Source organism: Ipomoea nil, unplaced genomic scaffold (assembly GCF_001879475.1).
Source record: "Ipomoea nil cultivar Tokyo-kokei standard unplaced genomic scaffold, Asagao_1.1 scaffold2805, whole genome shotgun sequence".
NCBI lineage: Eukaryota > Viridiplantae > Streptophyta > Magnoliopsida > Solanales > Convolvulaceae > Ipomoea > Ipomoea nil.
The window spans coordinates 2,255,836-2,261,833 of record NW_017619233.1 but is presented as its reverse complement, the minus strand read 5'-3'; positions in this window follow the sequence as shown (position 1 = coordinate 2,261,833).

Here is a 5,998-nt window from a genome sequence, read left to right as displayed (position 1 = left end):
ACAATTAAGTGAATCTGATGTCCGAAGTCGTGTATACAAGGAAGAAATACGAAGAATTATACATTAGGCAGATGAAATGACTACTTTATGCTTTCATTTAAAGTTTACTTTACCGTAATCTGACAAAAGGACCTCAATTGGAAATAAATTGAAAGTCAAGGGACGTAAAGTGTCAAAATTAAAAGTCTGAGACTAATTTTAGAAAATTAATAAAGTCGGAGGACTATTGCTGGAATTAACTATATATATATATATATATATATATATATATATATATATATATATATATATATATATATATATAAAGGCTATATAGGGGGTGGGGGTGGGGATGGGGTGAGTGGGGGCAGGTGACCCACTGTAGGTCCGCCTATGATGCTATGGGCCCGTGTCCAGCATGCATTGTGGACACGGGACGTTATGCCATGGAACCGTGTTCACCATTCATGGTGAACACGGTTCCAACGGTGTTAGTACACCGTTATCTTTTTTTTTTTTTTTTTTTCTTAATTAATTGCGTGACTTTTTTTCTTTATTTTCACATTTTGCGGTTTCACTTTAATTTGAGGTGAACAAAGATTTCGGACATTCATAAATTATGAATTCATGCCTGCACATTCACTTTGAAACCATGCCTACACATTCCCGTCCGAAATCACGGACATTCATAAATTATGAATCCATGCCTGCACATTCACTTTGGAACCATGAGATTATGAATTTTCTGTTATAAGATTATGAATTTTCTGTTATGAGATTATGAATTTTCTGTTATGAGATTATGAATTTTCTGTTATGCGATTATGAATTTTCTGTTATGCGATTATGAATTTTCTGTTATGAGATTATGAATTTTCATTACATTCATAATTTCGGACATTCATAAATTATGAATTCATGTCTGCACATTCACTTTGGAACCATGCCTACATATTCCCGTCCGAAATCACGGACATTCATAAATTATGAATCCATGCCTGCACATTCACTTTGGAACCATGCCTACACATTCACTTTGGAACCATGAGATTATGAATTTTCTGTTATAAGATTATGAATTTTCTGTTATGAGATTATGAATTTTCAGTTGTGAGATTATGAATTTTCTGTTATGCAATTATGAATTTTCTGTTATGCGATTATGAATTTTCTGTTATGCGATTATGAATTTTCATAAAATTCATAATCTCATAACAGAAAATTCATAATTTGATCAAACGCGCGCCGTTAACTCCACATCCGCGAATTTTTTTTTTTTTTGCCTAAAAACGACGTCGTTTTGCCTTGTGTTCACCATTCTCGGTGAACACGATTCCATGACATAATTTGCGCATTAGTGGCACCGCTATCTTCCAGGTTTTTTTGCTTTTTTTTTTTTTAATTTCAGACCGCTTTGTTATAGGATCATATGTTCATAATTTTATCACTATATGTTCATAATTGTAAGTTCATAATGTCAAAACTCTGTGTTCATAAGTCCATAACTGTACATTCATACTTCCATAACTGTACATTCAAAATTCCGTAACTGTACATTCATAATTCAATAACTGTAAATTCATAATTTTCGAAACTCTATGTTCACAATTTTAGAGCTCTATGTTCATAATTTTATCACTATATGTTCATAATTGTAAGTTCATAATGTCAGAGCTCTGTGTTCATAATTCCATAATTGTACATTCATAATTTCATAACTGTACATTTATAATTTCACAAACGAATAACGCCGTTAACGGCGAGACAAAATTAATTTTTTTTTAACTGGAATGCCGTCGTTTTTTCTAAAAACGATGTCATTTTGGACTCGTGTCTACAATGCATTATGGACACGAGTCCACAGCATAATTTGCGCCAACCCTGAGGGTCCCCCACCACTCCGATCCTAAGGAATTCTAATTTTTATCGATATTAAGAGTGTTTAATAAAAATAAGTCTCTAAGAGCATCCTCAACCGTTGTGATTTTTGAGGAGTTTTTGCTGATGTGATTAGGAAAGAGAAAATGAGATGAAAGAAAAAAAAAAGGGAAAAACAAAAAAAAAAATTGATTTTTTTTTTTAAAGAAACTTGCATTCTGGGTAGGGGGTGCATCGGTCGGTTCGGTTCAGTTCGGGTAGGCGGATGGACAACCCTATCGGATATCGGATATTATTATGTAAATCCTATTTCATTCTATAATTTAAGAAATCTAATCGGTTTTAGTAATTATCGGATGGGGTAGGTTCGGTCAGATATCCGATTTAAATTCGGATTATTGGATATTAATGAAATAACTAAATAATTGAATAAAACACTTTAAATATAAAAAGTTAAAAAAAATATTACAAAAGAACATACAAAATTACATGCAATGCAAAAATTACTTTTCCAATGAATCTGCAATATTACACATTTACATGCAATTACAGATGACAATAGAGTTATCATTAATACAAAAAAAACATACTAAAAACATACTAAGTTGTCATTTGCAATTACAGGGCGTTTGGTTGGAGGGATTTTAAATTCCCTTCCCACTTAATTCCCACCTAATTCCAAAGACCATTAAATTCCGTAGTTTGGTTGGAGGGAATTGCAATTCCATGGAATTTCAATTCCCCCATTTTCATGGAATTAAAATCTCATGTCCCCCCCCCCCCACCCCCCCACCCCTGGGATTTTAATTCCTGGGAAAAAAAGATAGTGATGAGTCAAAATTACCCCTTCATTTTTTAACCTAAAATTAATGTCTAACAACAATAATGGACATTTTTTACTTTATACTACTTATTCCCTTTCAATTCCCATGTATACCAAACATTGGAATTGAAATTCCCAGTAATTATATTCCTGTCAACCAAACACTGGAATTTAAATTCCCAGTAATTCAACTCCCATGGAATTACAATTCCTTTCCCACATAATTCCCCCCCCCCCCCCCTCCAACCAAACGCCCTGTTAAAGATCTGAATATACAAAAGTACAAAACATACTAAGTTCAGTAAGTTGTCATTGGATGATCTGCTTCTGCAAAAACATACTAATTACTAAGTACATACAAATCTGAAATCTGAAAAAAAAAAAAAAAAAAAACAAAAACAAAAAAAAAAAAAAAAAAAAAAAACTACTTTTTCAATTTCCACTGTAGTTCCTAGTCTTCCTAGTTCCTATTGTTCTTCTTCTTCCTATAAACACTCAAAACTTAAGCAAAGTTAGCAATAAGCCAAATAGCCAATAACAATAGCATTATTGAGCAATAGAATATAATTAGACAAATATAAACTTGGCTCAGTAAACTTTTTATCCATATCAAAGTTAGGATTAAAGGGGAAATTGCTACAACATCCCCATGAGGATGGAGCAACATACCAGCTTAATCCCTTAGGGTCCGTTTGGAAAGCAGGAAAATGACTTCTGGAAAATGTTTTCTGGAAAATGAGTCATTTTCCAGAAAATATTTTCCTTTCCAGTGTTTGGTTGCATTCTGGAAAACTGTTTTTATGTGTTTGCTTCATTTTCTGGAAAATGAGTGGAATTGTATAATTAAACATTTTAATTATTTTATTTAGAATATTACAACATGTATAATAATATATAATAATAATATAATAATAACAAAAAAAATAACAAAAAAATAACTAATAATATATCAAAATATTATGGTGGTGGTGGTGGTGTAGTGGTAGTGGTGTTATTTGTTATATAATAATAATAATAATAATAATAATAGTAATAATAATAATAATAATAATAATAATAATAATAATAATAACTGGTGGTGGCAGTGGTGGTGGCGGTGGTATGGTGGTGGTGGCGACGGTGGTTGCGGTGGTATGGTGGCGGCGGCGGCGGTGGTGGTATGGTCGTGGTGTTGACGGCGGTGGTGTGATGCTGGTGGTGGTGGTATGTTGGTGGTGGTGGTGGCGGCGACGGTGGTTGCGGTGGTATGGTGGTGGTGGTGGCGACGGTGGTGGTGGTTGCGGTGGTATGGTGGTGGTGGCGACGACGGTGGTTGCGGTGGTGGTGTAGTGGTGGTGGTAGCGGCGACGGTGGTTGCGGTGGTATGGTGGTGGTGGTGGCAATGGGGTGGTGGTAGTGTGATGGTGGTGGTGTGGTGGCGGTGGTATGGTGGTGGTGGTGGTGGCGGCGATGATGGTTGCGGTGGTATGGTGGTGGTGGTGGTATGCTGTTGATGGTGTTGGTGGTGGTAGTGGTTGCGGTGGTATGGTGTTGGTGGTGGTAGTGGTGGTTTTGTGATGGTGGCGGTGTGGTGGCGGTGGTATAGTGGTGGCGGCGGCAGTAGTGGTGGTGATGGTGGTAGTGAGGTGGTGGTGGTATGGTGTTGATGATGTTGGTGGTGGTGTGATGTTGGTGTAAAAGTTGGAAAATGACTTCCCCCCAAAAAAAGGGGAAGTCATTTTCCTCCAAAACAAGCTTATTTTCCAAAGTCAACGGAAAATGATTTCCGTTGACTTGATTTTCCAGGCACATTCAAACAGTGAAAACTTGGAAAATGATTTTCAGAACTCATTTTCCAGGTTTCCAAACACACCCTTATTTTTCAAATCATTGGTGGAAGCTTTCATCATGGCCACGATAATAAAAGTATAAAACATACTAAAATAGTAAAATGTGCCAACTGCCAACTTACCAACAATGTTACAAATTACAATGGCAGTAACTAATTAAATTAGTTACCAAGCCAGCTGCAAGCAAGCCTCATGAATAACAGAAATACAATATAAATGTATAACATAATACATTCAAACAGAAACAGGAGTTGAAAGTATAAAGTACAAAGCATAGCATTACAGGAATTGTAGCAAGTATAGAACCACCACTCCTTCCAGTTCCACTGCCACCATCAGTACCAATTTCTGCAACAACAACAAAAAATAAATAAATAAATAAATAAATAAATAAAGAATAGAATGTAAAATTTATAAGGAAATAAGTAAATAAAACTTGCAAGAATATTAGGCAGTGTTAACAGTTTAATGTGTTACCTTGTTCAAATCTCTCTAATTCCTCCAGATTTTCTCAATTGATAAGGGGGTATTTGGTAGCCTAAGCCAATCATGAGTACAGACCAATTCCACAATTTTAGGAGTTAATGAACTCCTAAAAGGATCTAAAACCCTCCCAGATATACTGAAGGCAGATTCTGAGGCAACAATAGATATTGGTATAGCTAAGACATCCCTAGCTATCTTAGAAATGATAGGAAATCTTTCAGCATTCAACTTCCACCATCTAAGTATGTCAAAAGAAGTTTCCTCTTCAACTATTGCCTCAGCAAGGTAAATTTCTAACTCTGTTTTTTTTTTTTTTTTTCATTCCTCCACTCTCCAATCTTTGTTTCTTAATCTAACTTTAACAAATGTTGGGGCCTCCTAATTGTAGACTGTGAAAAATCATTAGGAGTACTGACAGAACCAGTAGTGGCAGAAGTAGGAGTAGAGGCAGCATAATCATTAAGCAACTCTTTCAAAGCTGCAATCACTTTCCCTACAAAAAAAAAAAAAAAAAAAAAAAAAAAAAAAAAAAAAAAAAAAAACTGCAATCACTTTCTCATAGTAGGGTTTACCTTTTACCTCACCATACATGTGATTTATTTATTTATTTATGTCGTTAGTTTGTGAGATGGAAAAGACAATATTATCGTTGTTAAAATGGGGAGTAAAATTTTTCGGCAAAAATTAAACGAAAAATGCACCGCAAGGACAAAATTTGCTAAGAAAGTCATAGTCGTGAACCAATTCTACAAGTTTTAAAAGTCGTGGGTCAAAGTTGTTAGTGACACCATAGTCGTGGGACCAAAAGTGTAAAAAACTCTAATATTATGCTCAAAATTTCAATTTAGTCGTAACCAAAAATAAACTCAATACTAGAATTACTTTTTAATCCTTATATTTCTAAAATATCTTTAATTAGTTTAAAGAAATCTTTCAATCTCAACCATCCATTGGGAATGTGTTAATGGATGTGATGAGATCTCATGATCTCATATATCATGGT